The sequence below is a fragment of the Oryctolagus cuniculus genome, chromosome X (genome assembly GCF_051225735.1).
Source record: "Oryctolagus cuniculus isolate XC-2025 breed Fujian yellow rabbit chromosome X, ASM5122573v1, whole genome shotgun sequence".
In the NCBI taxonomy this organism is placed as follows: domain Eukaryota; kingdom Metazoa; phylum Chordata; class Mammalia; order Lagomorpha; family Leporidae; genus Oryctolagus; species Oryctolagus cuniculus.
In genome coordinates, this window is record NC_142888.1 from 47,347,628 (window position 1) to 47,363,971 (window position 16,344).

General features: G+C 38.6%; 1 protein-coding gene and 1 long non-coding RNA gene across 2 annotated transcripts in view; one reads left to right on the top strand and one right to left on the bottom strand.

Moving 5' to 3' along the window:
* The window catches only part of AR (androgen receptor), a 187,898-nt gene that overhangs the window by 70,571 nt on the left and 100,983 nt on the right, over positions 1–16,344 (top strand). The window lies entirely within an intron of this gene.
* The window catches only part of LOC149119632 (uncharacterized), a 28,255-nt gene continuing 13,013 nt past the window's right edge, over positions 1,103–16,344 (bottom strand). Inside the window, exon 3 of the long non-coding RNA XR_016227758.1 lies at positions 1,103–3,553. This is a non-coding gene — a long non-coding RNA (uncharacterized LOC149119632). The remainder of the gene's footprint in view (positions 3,554–16,344) is intronic.

Sequence of the window (16,344 nt, forward strand, 5' to 3'; positions counted from 1 at the left end):
GAAACCCATCCGGGTATCCCACATGGGTGGCAGGGACCCGAGAATTAGGGCTGTTTTGGGGAGCACAGCAGCCAGGCCTCAAACTTGGATTTCTGATATGGGATGCCCTCATCACAAGCAGTGGCTTAACCTGCTGGCACCACAACACCAGTTCCTGAAGTGGGAGTTTAACCACTGCACCAAATGCCCACAACTGTATACAGGATTTTTTTAAGTCAATAAAAACTATCCATAATGAAATCGAGACGTTGAACTTACTGGATTAAAACTTTACATCAGCTATTTAAAATATATCCAAAGAACTAAAAGCGACATATCCAAAATTGTAAAGTATAACAATTCTCACCAATTAGAGAATAGTAATAAAGAGACAGCAATTATAAAACATAAGCAATGGAAAACCTGGGATTGAAAATTGTAATAATTCACTAGAGAAACTTAAGTAGATTTGAGTTGAGAGAAGAAAGATTCAGAAAATTTGAAGATAGATTGATAGAATATGCATTTTAAAGGACAGAAAAAATGTAAGAAAAATAAAGAGTTTAAATAAATGTGTAACACTATAGTAGTATACCAATATATCTGTAATGGAAGTATTAAAAAAAGAGAAAGAAATGAACAGAGGGAATATTTGGAGAAATAATGGCTAAAGTCTTCCAAGATTTGATGAAGAACAATCATGTTCACACAAAAGAAGGAAAAAAGCTAAGCAGGAAAAAGCAGATTGACACTCAAACACATAGTAAAAATGCTGAAGCCAAATACCAAGAGAAAATCCTGAAATCAGCAGGAGGAAACTGACAAGCGAACCACAATAAGACTAACAGCTGACTTCTTGTTGGAAATATAACGTAGACCAGAAGGCAGTCTGATGACATATTCTAAGTGCTGAAAGAATAAAACTGTCAAGCAACAATCATATATTTCAGCAAAACTATCTTTTACAAGAAAAGATGAAACAAAGACATCTTCAGGTAAACAAAAGCTGGGAGAATTTATTGTTGGTTGATGGGCCTTGCAAGAACTACTGAAAAGAAGTGACACTACAGTCCCAGGAATGGGAAACATCAGGACTGAAATCATTTGCTGTAGCACTGCCAAGGCAACCTCCGGCAGGACTCAATAAATCTATAGCAGGTTATTTTTTTTAATTTTTAAAATTTATCTAAAGGCAAAAACATTCATGCATTTCATATGTACAGTTTTAGGAGCATAATGATACTTCCCACTTTATTCTACCCTCCTTCTTTTACTCCCTCCTCCTTTATGGCCCTTGAATGAAGTTATAAATATCCCAGTGGCCTTGGCAGAAAAATGGTTCCTCACCCCTGTTGGAGGCTGCATGACAAAAAACAAAGAGTTCTACTAAACTGGATTATGTAAATAATGACAAAATTAGAATTACACTTGTCTATTTTTCTCTTATTAACATTAATTTCATCATATAATATCTGTAAAATTATATTGTTGGGTCCATGACATGAAAATGGAACACATATGACAATGACAATAAAATTTAGATAAAACTAAATTGGAATATAAAAATGATATCATGTGGTAAATGGAATCCACAGAAAAAAGTGAAACAAACATGAGGGCTGGCCTTGTGGCACAGTGGGTTAAGTTGCTGCCTGCAACGCCGGCATCCCATATCTGAGAGTCAGTTTGAGTCCCAGCTGCTCCATTTCTGACCCAGCTCCCTGCTTATGCACCTGGGAAAGCATTGGAAGATGGCCCAAGTGCTTGTGCCTCTGTCACCCACATGGGAGATCTTAATAGAGTTCTAGGATACTGTCTTCAGCTGGGCCCAGACTTGGCTGCTGCAGCCATTTGTGGAGTGAACCAGTAGGTGGAAGGTCTCTTTCTCTCTGTCTCTGTCATCCTGCCTTAAAATATCTGAGAGAGAGAGAGAGAGAGAGAGAGAGAGGTTCACTTTAGATTCTAGGAAAAAAATAGGGTAAAAGTGAAGGAATAGAAAAGATAGTACATGTAACAATAAAGAAAAGATAGCTTACAGTGGCTCCTACTAATATTAGACAAAATCGATTTTAAGACAAAAACTATTACCAGCGTTTTTAAAACATGACATTTTACAATAATAAAAGATCAATCCATAAAGAAGATAAAACAACTGTAAATGTATAAATACCTAAAACAGAGTGCTGAACTACATGAAGCAGAGAAGTAGACAGTTCAACAATAATAGTTGGGGAGTTTAATATGCTAGTTTTGGCCGGCGCCACAGCTCAGTAGGCTAATCCTCCGCCTTGTGGCGCCGGCACACCGGGTTCTAGTCCTGGTCGGGGCGCCGGATTCTGTCCCGGTTGCCCCTCTTCCAGGCCAGCTCTCTGCTGTGGCCAGGGAGTGCAGTGGAGGATGGCCCAAGTGCTTGGGCCCTGCACCCCATGGGAGACCAGGAGAAGCACCTGGCTCCTGCCTTCGGATCAGCGCGGTGCGCCGGCCACAGCGCGCCAGCCACGGTGGCCATTGGAGGGTGAACCAACAGCAAAAGGAAGACCTTTCTCTCTGTCTCTCTCTCTCACTGTCCACTCTGCCTGTCAAAAAAAAAATGCTACTTTCAGTAATGGATTGAACAAGTAGATAGACTGGCAAGGCAATAGAATACTTTAATAACTGTAAAAGAGTTAGACCTGATAGACATCTGCTGAGCACTCCACCCAACAAGAGCAGAACACAAAGTCCTCTCAAGTGAACATGAAACACTCTCCATAGTACTCCATATATTAGGCCAGAAGACAAGCCTTTTCTGCTACAAATTATACAACCAAGACAGTACAAATACAACCTATTGGATGGGAGAACATGTTTACAAATAATATATCTAAGAAGGAACTTGCTTGGAGGATTTATAAATAACTTACAGTAATAGAAGGACAAATAATTCAATTTAAAAATTAGTTCAGAATTTGAATAGATCTTTGTCCAAAGAAGATTTAAAAAAAAGAAAAGATGCTTAGTATCATCAGCCATCAGAAAAATGAAAACCAAAACCTCACTGAGCTACCACTACACACTCACTAGGATGGTTGTAATAATAATAATAATAAATAGTAGTAACATGGAAAATAACAAGTGCTGACAAGAATGGTGGAAAGCTGAACCATCATACACTGCTTCTGGGAATAAAAAATCATGCAGTTGATTTGGAAAACACTCAGGGAGTTCCATAAACAGCTTAACATAGCTACCCTATGACAGTTCATCCGTGGGTGTACAGGTATCAGCAATTTCATTACATTAGGTTTATTTATGAAATAATTAAAAGCATACATCCACATAAAAACCTGGAAGCAAATGTTTATAACAACAGTATTAATATTAGCCAAAAGTAGAAGCAATTCAAATATACATTCATATAATGGATTATTTATCTTCTATTAAAAGCAATGAAGCACTGATTATTGGTACAACATGGATATGCTAAGTGAAAGAAGTCAGTCACGAATGGCCACTTAATTTATGAATCCATTTATATGCAATATCCAGAACAGACCAGTCTATAGCAGCAGGAAATGCAGTAGATTCAGAGGGGCTGCAGGGAAGGAAGGATGAAAAGTGAGTATAGGGCTTTATTTTAACCTGAGGAAAATACTCAGGAATTAGATGGTGGTGATATTTGCACAACTCTGTAAATACACTGAAAACCATTGAATGGTACATTTCAAATGGATGAATTTCATGTTATATAAATTATGTCTTAATAAAGTTGTTTGAAAAGACTAGCACTCCCCTCCTCCATGTTTTTACATCAATCTCTATTGTTTTCACTTGTGAATTTCTTTCAAATTACATTTTAATAACTGTGTTACCTATCACAGCCTCAAGATACAAGGTGTGCAGCCCGCTCCTTTCTGTGTCCCTGGACCACAGAGGGGGTCAGCTGCCACCTTTCAAATGGCTGCTTGAAGCCTTGAGTAGACAATCAACTGTAGCAAATGTAGAGTGTGGCAATTTTATTTATGCAAATCTATAAAATGCCAGTTCTGTGGTCAGAGGGATTCCTTGTAGGAAATGTGTTTTTCGATGTAAAAAAAATGAGCTTTATCATTTTGCATATCATATATAAAACTCTGTTTTGATTTCCACTTCTATAAAAGTATGTTTTTCCTTTCTGAGATACAAACACTGTATTTTTTCAGCTTTAGTTACCACCTTTATACTCTCAGGGAATAAAATTAGACTTTCAAAATTTAATTATGCTTGCTTTTAGTATTGGTGTATAGATGAGATTGGTGTAAATCAATCAGGATTTCTCAGCATCTATTACTGGTTGTTAGCTGTAAGGTTTTATTTTGGCCTTGTGTGATACCACCACCAAGGACTAGTCAGATGCATCTAGCTTCTGATTGTTGAGATTTTCTTCTTAATTACAGAACTTTGGGAAACATACTATGCTTTCTTATGCCTCTTTCCTTATCTGTCAAATGGAGGTGGTAATCTCAACCACCCAATATCGTCAGTAGGCTACGTATGATAATTGATGTGAAAGATATGAAAGCACCTAAAATAGAACTGCAAATCGGTGATGTTAATGATGATGGTAGAAGTGGATTTTGCTACTCAGCACAGAAATATTAATTGTTACCTATTGTGCTGAACAGCTGACATGGATTAACTTGTGTAGGTACATATTATAAATATCCCCGTTTCTCAGAAAACTGTAGTTACTTAATAAGTGTGGCTATAGGTATTGCAGTGCTGGTATGTGGTAGTTGTTAATAAATATAAGCTTCCTTTCCAGGAGTACTTGTTTCTTTGCCCATCTAAGTCAGTTGCAGGTGTTCAGAAACTACTCTGTCTTTAATATGTGGGTTGCATAAGCATCTAGGCAATGTAAATAGTAAATTTAATGAAAATGGAGCAGCCCTAGACAGTCCAAAATTACTTAGCACCAAGAATGATTTCCAGACCACTGTAGCCCTCATTGGACAAAATGTTGCATTTAAACCTTCCAAATGTTTCAGGAGGTAGAAACCACTACATTTCAGAGCCATTTCTTCTTTGCCTGAAAAGTACAGGGCACAAAGAATAAGTTTCCCATGCTGAGAGGGGAAGAAAATTCTAACTTGTCTTCTAACTGTTCTTGTGATGGGATCAGTTAGTTCGATTTCAACTGGCCTGGTTATTCTTGTATGATAACCTTCCTTTCTCCTCCCTCTGGGCTGCTAACTCCCACCTATCTCTTTGCCTTGCCTGCCTGTTCCCAGGAAGAAAGCATCTGAAGCTCAGTGGGGGTGGGAGTGGGGCGCCAGCCGCGCATAGTTTAGCTTCCTTTGTGAGAAGCATTCCTATCCAGTTTTCTGCAAGCTGTGTTAATTTGTTCTCTCATTGGTTTGTTCATTCATTCATGCATCCATAGATTTAATAAATATTTAACAGACACTAATTAAGGGGCAAGCCATATGCTAGGCACTGGGGAGAGAACCGCGAACCAGACAAGTCCCAGCTATTCTCAATTAACTGATAAAGACAAGCGAGCCAGCGGACACCCTGATCCTGTTCTGAAGGCTAAGTGCCCGGTGCTTCCATCACCTGGTTACAAAACATTTAGTCTAAGTCTCATCCTCCTTCAGAGATAGGGCCTTACTGAACCAAGTCATCAGGAGTCAGTCATGTGGAGACTTTAATTATGAAATCCCAGAAAACTAGTGCCAGGAGCGAGTCAACAAGAATGGAATGAGCACAGAAGTCAAAAGTTGTGAGGTCTAGGCCCAGCTCTGTTGATCACTGGTGAAGTCACTTAGCTTCTCTGCCTTCTTTTGGAAATGGAGTTAATGGTACTGTCCACTCAGTATCCCCTTACTCTACTGTACTTATCAGTCTCTGAAACATTTTTTTTCAACCCTTGCAATGCTTGTTTTCTACACCCCACCCCCCAGCCCAAATGGAAGCTCCCTTAGGATAGTCAGGTCATTTATCTGACTTGTTTGTCACTGTATCCTCAGTCTGACAGGTGTTTGGCTTATGGCGGGTAACAAATATATTTTTATTGCCAGATGGATGATAATGAAAGTGAAGGCATTTTTTTAAATGTATGAAATCCTGGGTACACATTGTTGTTGTTGTTGCTAAATTAAAGGCCCTCTAATCCAGTCCCCTTATTTCGTAGATATCAGAAGGAAGTTTGGTGTGTTAAAGAGCTCAGATTACAGCCCTGCCACTTCCTGGCTGCTCCGTTTTAGACTAGTCACTTAACCTCCCATGCTTCCCTAGACTCATCAGTTTGTTCCACAGAGGGTTGTGGAGACCCCATGAGATAAATGCACATGCATTGTTCTTAATGTGCTCGAACTCTACAAACATGAGTTTTAGCAGATGAGAAAGCCGAGAGGGACAAAAGTGATCGATCTGCAGTCATGCAGTGAATTTGTGATTCAGAATCTGTGATGGACTTTCAGGCCCTCACCTTGCAGTCTTGTATACTAAGGCAGATTCCAAAGCACTGACCAGGGATAAGGGAAAGCAAGCTCTGTCTGGCCGTAACTTGTCTCTTCATCATTATGGCAAAGAAGAAATAGTAGAGTGCTGTGCCAGAGACCACATGATCACTTGCAGGATGGAAAGAGCTTGTTCATCAAGTTGAACAGTTTATCTGTGTTTATCTAAGAGTGACAGTTCCACGAGCTTCTTACCACTTCACTTTTACCTAATTCAAAAGGGTTCCAACTGTGGCATATTTTCCTTCTCAGGTTTCACCATAGATTAAATTTTATTCATCTCCGTTATTTAATAGAAAAAAGTGTAAGGTAAGGTAGCAGTATGACAAGCAGTTCTTCAATTATACCGAAGACAGAGAAAAAAATAATCTGAGGGATTTTGGCTTTGATATGAGGAAGAACTCCATGGCCAGGATATGAGAGGTACAGCAATCAAATAAATATTATGAAAAAATAAAAGATAAGTTTTTGTTTGTTGTAGTTTAGCTGTGTCCTAGTTTAGAACTTGGAATTTTAGGATCAGTCTTGGCCTTCGAATTAAGATACTCTTTGAGAGGTAACATGGTTGTTTTCAAACTTTATTCTCTGGTTTAAGAGTGAGAAGAGGGCGAAAGTAAAGAGGAAGAAGAGTTAAGCAGGAAGTACACAAACAGTGTCTGAGCTTGATGCTGGAAATCCATCTATAGCGATCACATGGTGGATGGAAACTAGACGTGAACATGGATCATTTGCGATATAAAGTTATAGGAGCTTTAAAAGAAGACTGTACAAGTGCAGACATGATCATATCCTACTATGGGATGCAGAGTCAGGCAGGGCTTCCTGGAGTAAATGGTGGCCTCTTGCACTGAGACCTGAATTACTAGATGATGTGGCAAAGTAAACAGATAGTTGGGGGCAGGGTAAAGTCATTCAAATTTGAGGGAGTGGCAGTGTAATAAAGACACAGGAGCACGAATCAGCAGGGTTAGATTGGGGAATTGCAACAGAGTGCTACCTATCACTGAAGATGATCTGGAAAAGGCTTACAGTGGTGGTGAGAGAAGGAGCTAGAAATAAGCTGTGAATGCCATGCTAGTGCTTTGAATATATATTTTGAGGGCCAAATGGTTTTCATTTGGTCACTTAATAAAGTGATAGATCCTCATATTTCCCCTTTACTTCAGGTTTAGAAGTCTGGGCTAAGTAGGGATGGGATCAGAACTCTGCATTGTTAACTAGGTCCCCAAAAGATTCCACATATCAGTGAGTTAGGACCACTGCTATAATCCATGACAAGTTATTGAAAGGAAGAGGAGTTACAGAAGCAGATGTTTTACATAGGATTACTCTGTTCCTGTGTTATTTATGGACTGGAGAGGATCAGACAAGAAGCAGAAATATTTGAACAAGACAATTGCAGTTATTTTGAAGGCAAAATTATTTCTCTCTTTCCTCTTTGTGTGTATGCGCCTATGCATGTGCCTATGTGAGTTATGTGTGTGTGTGTTGGGGGGACCTAGTTATGCAATGAAATTCTCAGATTTTAGTCACTGATTGACTGATTGGATGGCAGTGGTAGGTGAGGTATATCGAAGAAGTGTATTACATTAAATCCAAGATGACTCACGGTTTTCTGAGTTGAGTCATAGGGGATTGCCATTCACTATAAGAAACTATTTGTGTAGTCTTAGAGTCTTAGTGTCAGAAAGACTTGAGTTCAAATCTTGAAGCCATAATTTACTGTATATGGGTCTTGGAAAGAATTAAGGTTTCTGGACCATAGTGTTTTCTTCTATAATCCAGGCATAATGATTCATACCTCATTCATTTATTGTAAAGATTAAATGAGGCTAAATTATGTATAGTATAATAGCTGGTATGTATAGATGCCCCAGTAAACATCATCTATTATTATTGTGCTATCATGATATATACTGGAGTGAGATGGGGTAAAGGATATTTCATCTCTTCAAATGATCCCTCAACTTGCAGTAATAATCATTCTTTTATTTTGGGGAGCAGGACAGTTTTCTCCAAGTCAACATCTAGCTTTCTTTTTCCCTAGACTAGTCCTCACTGTACATCTGCTTGAGAGATAGGGGTAAGGACTCTTCTTGGTGAGTATCTCAATGGGACTGTTTTTCTGGGTCCTCTAGGTTCTTTGGTCCAACATGAACTGTCTAACCTTGGCTTCTTGGTTGCAGACTGAACTTGAAATCCCATTTGGGTTTCATTGCTACCCAAGTTGTGTCTGCTCACATGGTGCTATCTTCCTTCTTTGGGTTTCTGATTCCCTCAGACACTTGGCTGGACATTTTTCACATTTCTTAAGCTACACTGTCTGTGTTTTCTCCACTTCAGACAAAGTCACAAAAGGACTTTAAAGATAGTTCCCCCCGCCGAAACCCCTGTGTTTTCACAAGTCTTGGGTAAAGGCGGTGGTGCTGCTGATTGCTGCTTTTTTGCCTTAGCCAGTAGTGTCTGATATAGGAGGAAGTGCGATGATTACAGAGCTCACCGGACTGGGAGGCAGATGCCTTAGGCTCTGGTCCCAAGGGGAATTTGGAGTGGTATGGGAGAAGACAAGGAGAAATTTACCATTCACTTTGAGTCTGCCAGGTACTTCCTCTTGTATTGTCTGATGCATTTGTTCAAATATCTTTTTGAGCCTGGAATATTACTTTCCCTGTTTTATACATAAAGAAAGTATTGGCAGGGTTAGGTTCATCTTTTGCCCAACACTACATGGCTAGTGATTAGTAGTAATGAGATCTGAATCTAAGTCTTCCTCCATTCTAAGCCTTTGTGTTTTTCTTTTGTGACACTGCAGCTTACCAGAAAATGACTTTAACTCTGAGCCTCATTTTTCTCAATTGCAAAATAGGGCTGTATAACTCTTTCCAAATGACAGTCAATCTCCTCTGTTCAGACTTAGGATAGAGGAAAAAGATATTTGGGGCCTAATATATTGTAAGTTCTTGTCACAAGGCCTGGCACATTGTAGGATCCTCAATAAATATCTGATATTTTTCCAACAAAACAGTAGTTCCATAATGAATGAGATACATTTTGGAAGCTGCTACACTGTGTAATACTTTCACCATCTTTTAAAATGATCCTAGAATATAATAGACTGTTGATGGTGGTTGTCATATTTTCATAGGTTTCCTAAGCTCTGGGAGAACTTAATGTGCCTGGAAATACTGCTCTACAACAGAATCCTGGCAGAGGAATCATAACACCTAAGTTCTAGTCTCAGTCTTACCTCTGAATAACTTTTTCTTGATCAAGTCTCTATCTCTTGGCTTCAAATTTGTCCCTCAAAATTGAGGGAGTTAGATTAGCTCAGTTGGTTTCAGCCCTGAATATAAATTAATATCAGTTTGGGAATTTTGGGAGAATAAAAAAAAAACGATGTCCAGACATTAGAACACGGAATGTGAGGAGGAACACTGGTGTTTTAAGAGAGCTCTCTCATGGGTTTAATGTGCAAAGGCAAAAATCACTCAAATAGGTGATTTTTAAAGGCCATCAGCTCTGATAACTAACAAGAGACAATGCTGTATAGCATGATGGGCCAGGCATGAGCTTTGGACTAAGCAAGGAATACATTCAGATTTTGGCTCTGATACTTAGTAGTTGCATGACTTTGATTGCTCAATGCCTGTGTACCTCTGGTTCTTCATTGTAAAATGGAGTTACACCATGTACCCTGCAGTAATAATTATGGAGATTAAGTGGCTTTTCCAGTGCTTAGCATAGTAAGTCTTTAGTAAATAGTCTTTCTAGTATCAGAAGTTCAAGTGTAAGATGTGAGGAAAATGTCAGCCTGGTAAGATTTAATAGGTAAAGTAAAATCTCAGTTTTTTTTTTTTTCATTTCCTGTTGCCTTGCTGATGGAATCCAGAAACTAGGGAATGTGGAAAAAGCCCTCAGCTTTCAGATTTGATGACACTACAGAAAGCAATCTGGCTAGTTCTTCCATGGATGATCGTCTGTAATAGCTTGGGAAGCCATTGGAAAAATGTTATCTGATAGAAGACAGCAGATGTAGCTTGGGAAATCAAAGGACATGACTATAGTAAAGATTCATCTGTTCTGTGCCATTTCTGAGAGAAATGGACAGATTTCCAAGAGGAAAGGACAGATTTGTCATGCTGGTGTGACACACTGAAAAAAAAATTTAAAAACAGTGTTGCTACCAACCTTCAAGCTGTCTTGGCATGTGGGTCAGTGATGTAAGCCACAAGAAAATGGAAACCACCAGTAAGACAAAGACTGCCTGATACATGGTGACAAGTAAGATTTTTCATGTTTGTGTATCGTACAAAGCAGTTGCTGTGTGTCAGGCGTGAGGCTTGAGTATGTGCTGGATCTATGGACATGACCATTTAATCTCTAGGTACATTCCAAAGTAAATGTTTGACAAGTATGCAAAATATCCAAGTTGGTCAGTAATAGGGTTGAGTCCATCATGGGCATTACCCTCTTGGACCTGCAGGCAAAACAAGTTTTATCCTTCTGTAGTAATCACCATCTTGGCCCCTTTTATAGCATTCTTCTTACGACATTTTGGATTAGCCATTCATACACTTATCTTCACCCTAAGCAAGGACATGGAAGTGCCTCAAGAACAACTGTGCCTTTCTCTACTGTACATGCTCACCATTTACCAGAGCTGCCTCTTGGATTAATGTATAAATTATTGAATGAACCAATTCAAACATGAATGAGTGAGTGAATCAAGAGTCTGATCCTTCTGCTCCCTCCCTTAACAATGGGAGTAGGTATATGTATATGGGGAGATGATTTTTATAAGACATAAAATATAACCTGACTTAGAAGGCAATACTTCCAGAATGGTGAAGTGCAGGCCTCTGTAGACTTGCCCTTTTATAAAAGTAATTAAAACACCACAAAAACTTATAAAAATCAACTTTTCCAGAATTCTGGAAAGAAACAAAGATTTGCAACAATCTTAGGAGCATTTGTTAAAGAAAAAACTTATGTAAGTTCCCTGATTACAACAGAAATAAATGGAAACCAGCAGCAGAGGGAGATTTCAGAAATGTACAAAAGTGAAATTAAGCACCACACTCCTAAATAAAGAGTGGGTCAAAGAACGAATCACAAGAGAAGTGAGCAAATACTTTCTGCTGAATGACAATGAAGAGGCGTTATATCAAAGCTTATAAGATATATCTAAACTAAAACAATACTTAAAGGGAAATTATCTGCAAATGCCTATATTAACAAGGACAAAAGATCTTAAATTAATAATCTAAACCTCCACCTTAGAAAATAAAAACAAGAGCAACCTAAGACAATGAAATCTGGAAGAATGATTAGCAAAAATCAGAGTATTAAAAATGATGTAGAGGATAGAAAAACAGAAGAATAGGGGCCAGCATTGTGGTGCAGATGGCTAAGTTGTTGCTTAGGACATTGGCATCTTGTATGATTGCCTATTCAAATCTTGGCTACTCTACTTCCAGTCCAGCTCCCTGCCAATGTTCCTAGCAAGGCGATGAAAGATGGCCTAAGTACTTGAGACCCTCACACCCATGTGAGAGACCTGATTGGAGTTCCAGGTTCTCTCTCTCTCTCTCTCTCTCTCTCCCCCCTTCTCCCCTTCCCTTTCCCTCTCTCCTCAGATCTGCTATTCTGCCTTTCAGATAAATAAATAATCTTCCTTTTAATCAACATAACAAAAAGTTGGTTCTTTGAAAAGACCAACAAAACTGATGAACATGTGTCAACTTAAGAAAAGAAGAGAGATTGAGTTTTTTTTGTTAACTTCCACATATGAGGAAGATCACATGCTCTTTGTTTTTCTGTGTATGATTTAGTTCACTTTACATGATGTCCTATGGTTCCATTCATTTTGCTGTAAATGACAGGATTTCATTCCTTTTAATGGATGAATAGTATTGTTTATGTATATATACAACACTTTCTTTATCTGATCATCTGATGATGGACACCTTGGTCAATTTCAAAGCTTGGCTATTGTGAACAGTGCTGCAGTAAATAAGGTACAGCAGGTATCTCTTTGGTACAAGAGATTCCAGTAGTGGGATTGTTGCACTCAATCATTTGAGTTAGAATAAAGGAATTAATTCCAAGTGTTACACAGCATAATGGGGTAACTTTAGCTCACAATCACATAGTATACATTTTATGAGCAAATGAAAGACAGGAGTCCCTAGGTTCCAATTATAAAGTAATTTCATAAAAGGGGAGATGCTGGTTATTCTGATTTGATCAGTACATATTGTGTGTGTGTATGTGTATAGAAATGTTGCACTGTAACCTATTAAATGCTACAACTATTGTTAATAAAATTAAAATGTAAACAACCCTAGATAAAATGGACAAACACCTAGAAAGATTATTTAATTGACTCATGATGAAAGATGACACCTGAGTAGTCATACAACAAGTAATATGTTTGGATTAGTAATTAGGAAATTTCTCACAAGAAAAGCCCAGCCAGATCCATGTGTCCTCACTGGTAAATGCTAGCAAATGTTTAAAGAGGATATAATGCCAGTCCTTCACAGTTTCTTACAAAAAAATTAAAGAGGCAGGGACACTTCCCAACTAACTTTGTAAGGTAGGAATTACAACCAAAACCAGATATATCACACACAAAGAAAACTAAAGACCACTATTACTTTTGAAAATTGTTAATTGTTTTTTCAAGGAAACCTCAACAAAATGCTAACAAGACAAGTCCCAACAACAAACAAAAAAAGACTATAAACAAGTAGCATTTCTCTCAGGGCTATAAAGTTGTTTCAAGTGGGATTTATATCAGGATATAAGGTTGCTTTAACATCTGAAAATACAATCCCATCAGGTGGCATGTACCAATGCCATCTCACTAGTCCAAGTAATCAATTTCAGTTCACAATTGATCACACTGATAGGTCTAAGAGTCAAAGGGATCAGACAAACAAGTCTAGTGTCTGCTAATACTAGCTGATAGAATCAAAAAGGGAGAGAACAATCCATCATGGCAAGCGGGATACACAGTAAATTCATAGAATGGCAGATGTCCTAAATAGCACTCTGGCCTCAGAATCAGCCCTTAAGGCATTTGGATCTGGCTGAAGAGCTCATGAGAGTATTTTAGGCATGGAAAGCCAAGACACCCTGGGAAAAAAAAAAAGGAAGACCTAAATGGAAGATCTCAGCGAGTGAGATCCCAGTGGAAAGAACAGGGCCATCAAAGAAGGAAGTACCTTTCTCTGAAGGGAGGAGAGAACTTCCACTTTGACTATGACCCTGTCAGAATAAGATCGAAGTCCGCAAACTCAAAAGGCTTCCATAGCCTTGGCAACTCATGACTAGAGCCTGGGGAGATTACTGACGCCATAAACAAGAGTGTCAAATTGTTAAGTCAACAACAGGAGTCACTGTGTACTTACTTCTCATGTGGGATCTGTCCTTAGTGTGTTGTCCAATGTGAAGTAATGCTATAACTAGTACTGAAACAGTATTTTACACTTTGTGTTTCTGTGTGGGTGCAAACTGATGAAATCTTTACTTAATATATACTGAACTGATCTTCTGTATATAAAGATAATTGAACATGAATCTTGATGTGAATGGAATGGGAGAGGGAGTGGGAGATGGGAGGGGTGTGAGTGGGAAGGAAATTATGGGGGGGCATTGTAATCCATTAACTGTACTTTGAAAATTTATATTTACTAAATAAAAAATTTAAAAAAGACTATAAACAAGTAGGATTTCTCTCAGGGCTATAAAGTTGTGTAAGGTGGGATTTATATCAGGATATATGGTTGCTTTAACATCTGAAAATTCTTTACTATAATACACCATATTAAGACTAAAGAATAGGGGCTGGTGCTGTGGCATAGCTGGTAAATCCGCTGCCTGCAGTGCCAGCATCTCAAAGGGATGCCAGTTTGAGTCCCGGCTGTTCCACTTCCAATCCATCTCTTCGTTATGGCCTGGGAAAGCAGTAGAAGATGGCCCAAGTCCTTGGGCCCCTGCACCCTCATGGAAAACCTGGAGGAAGCTCCTGGCTCCTGGCTTTGGATTGGCACAGCTCTGGCCATTGCAACCATCTGAGGAGTGAACCAGTGGATGGAGGACTTTCTCTCTCTCTCCCCATCTCTCTCTCTCTCTCTGCCTCTGCATCTCTGTAACTCTGCCTTTCAAATAATAAATAAATAAATCTTAAAAAAGTAAAGGATAATAGCGCCATGATCATCTCAATAGATGCAGAAAAAAACTGATAAAAAATCCAACACCTTTTCATATTAAGACATTCAAAAAAACTGAGAATAGGAGGATGCTTTCTTAAACTGATAATGGGCATCTGTGGAAAAAAAAAACATGGCTAACATATTTAATATTCAAAGACTGATATCTTTCCCTGTAAAATCAGGAACAGATCAAGTGTAACCATTCTCATGATTTCTATACTCTTTTATATTGAAGGTTATAACAAGTTCTGTATAGCCAAGGAGGATGCTAGGATGCTTTCTTTTTTTTTTTAATTTTTAGGCTATTAGACATGTCCCTGTTTTACTGTAGGATAAAAGAAGAAGGTAACCTAGACTTACAATGTACCTAACATGTGACAAGCACAGAGGGCATGGCTTTATATGTTATTTAATGTAATTCTCAGAAAAACTCTCTGGAATTAGGAAGTACCCCCAATTCTCCAGTTGAGAGCCTTTATGACTTTGGTCAAAGTTCAGTTCAGGATTTCTATCCAGGTCTGACTGGCTCCAGAACCCTGCTGAATTGATCTAACAAAGAAAACTCATGTGTGACTTGTGCATTTCACTTTGGATCCACAGTCCATTGGGGAATTTGCTCAAATGAGATAGACCCTTCAAAGTATCCCCAAGTTTTCCTTTGGAGAGAGAATTTGGGGGCAGGGTTGGAGAAGAGGGGAAGGAAAAAACGAAAGAGGGGGTCGGTGTTTGGCTCAGGATTTAAGATCCTGCTTAAGCAAAAAATGGCCCAAATACTTGGGCCCTTGCCACCCACATGGGAGACCCAGATGGAGTTCCAGGCTTTGACTGTTGCGGCCATTTGGGGAGTGAACCAGCAGATGGAAGATATTAACTCCACCTTTCAAATAATAACATAAATCTTTTTAAAAGAATATCCAGCTTAGGATGCCCAGATCCCACATCAAAGTACCTGGGTTCAAGTCCCAGCTACACTTTCAATTCCAGTATTTTCCTAATGAAAATCCTGTGATGCAGTATATTATGGTTCATATACTTGGTCCCTCCCACGCATGTGAGAGATCTGGATGGAGTTCTGAATTTCTGGCATTGGCCTGGCCCAGTCCTGACTTGTTGGCAGGCGTCTGAGGACTAAACCAGTTGTGTAATTCAGCACATTAATAGACACTGTTATAGTCGCACAAAGTAGTAAACATAACATTTAAGTAAGTTATAAAGCATAACAGTAAAACACAAATGCTTATTAAAGAACCAACAACATTAGTAATTCCATTGCTTCAACTCTACTAGAATGGACATTCTGTAAGGGCCTGGATTTTTGTCCATTTTGTTCAGTACATATCCTCAGAACCTAGAAGGATGTGCGAAATATAATTGGGGGGCTAAATAATCATAAAATGAACTTAAAAATCTACTTGTATCCTCCTTACTCCTATCATCATATAACCACTGCCCTAATTTCTAATTTAGTATTAGTGTTTTTTCACATACATATTTCCAAATAACATTATATTTGCTTCTTTTTTTGAACTTTATGTAATGGAATCATATTGTAAGTATGTAATTATGAATTATGTCTTTTAAACAATATTAGCATGTGAGATTCATCTGTGCATAGCTTTATTCAGCTCCTTGCTGTTGCTGAATTACATTTTAGTAAATAAGTGTAT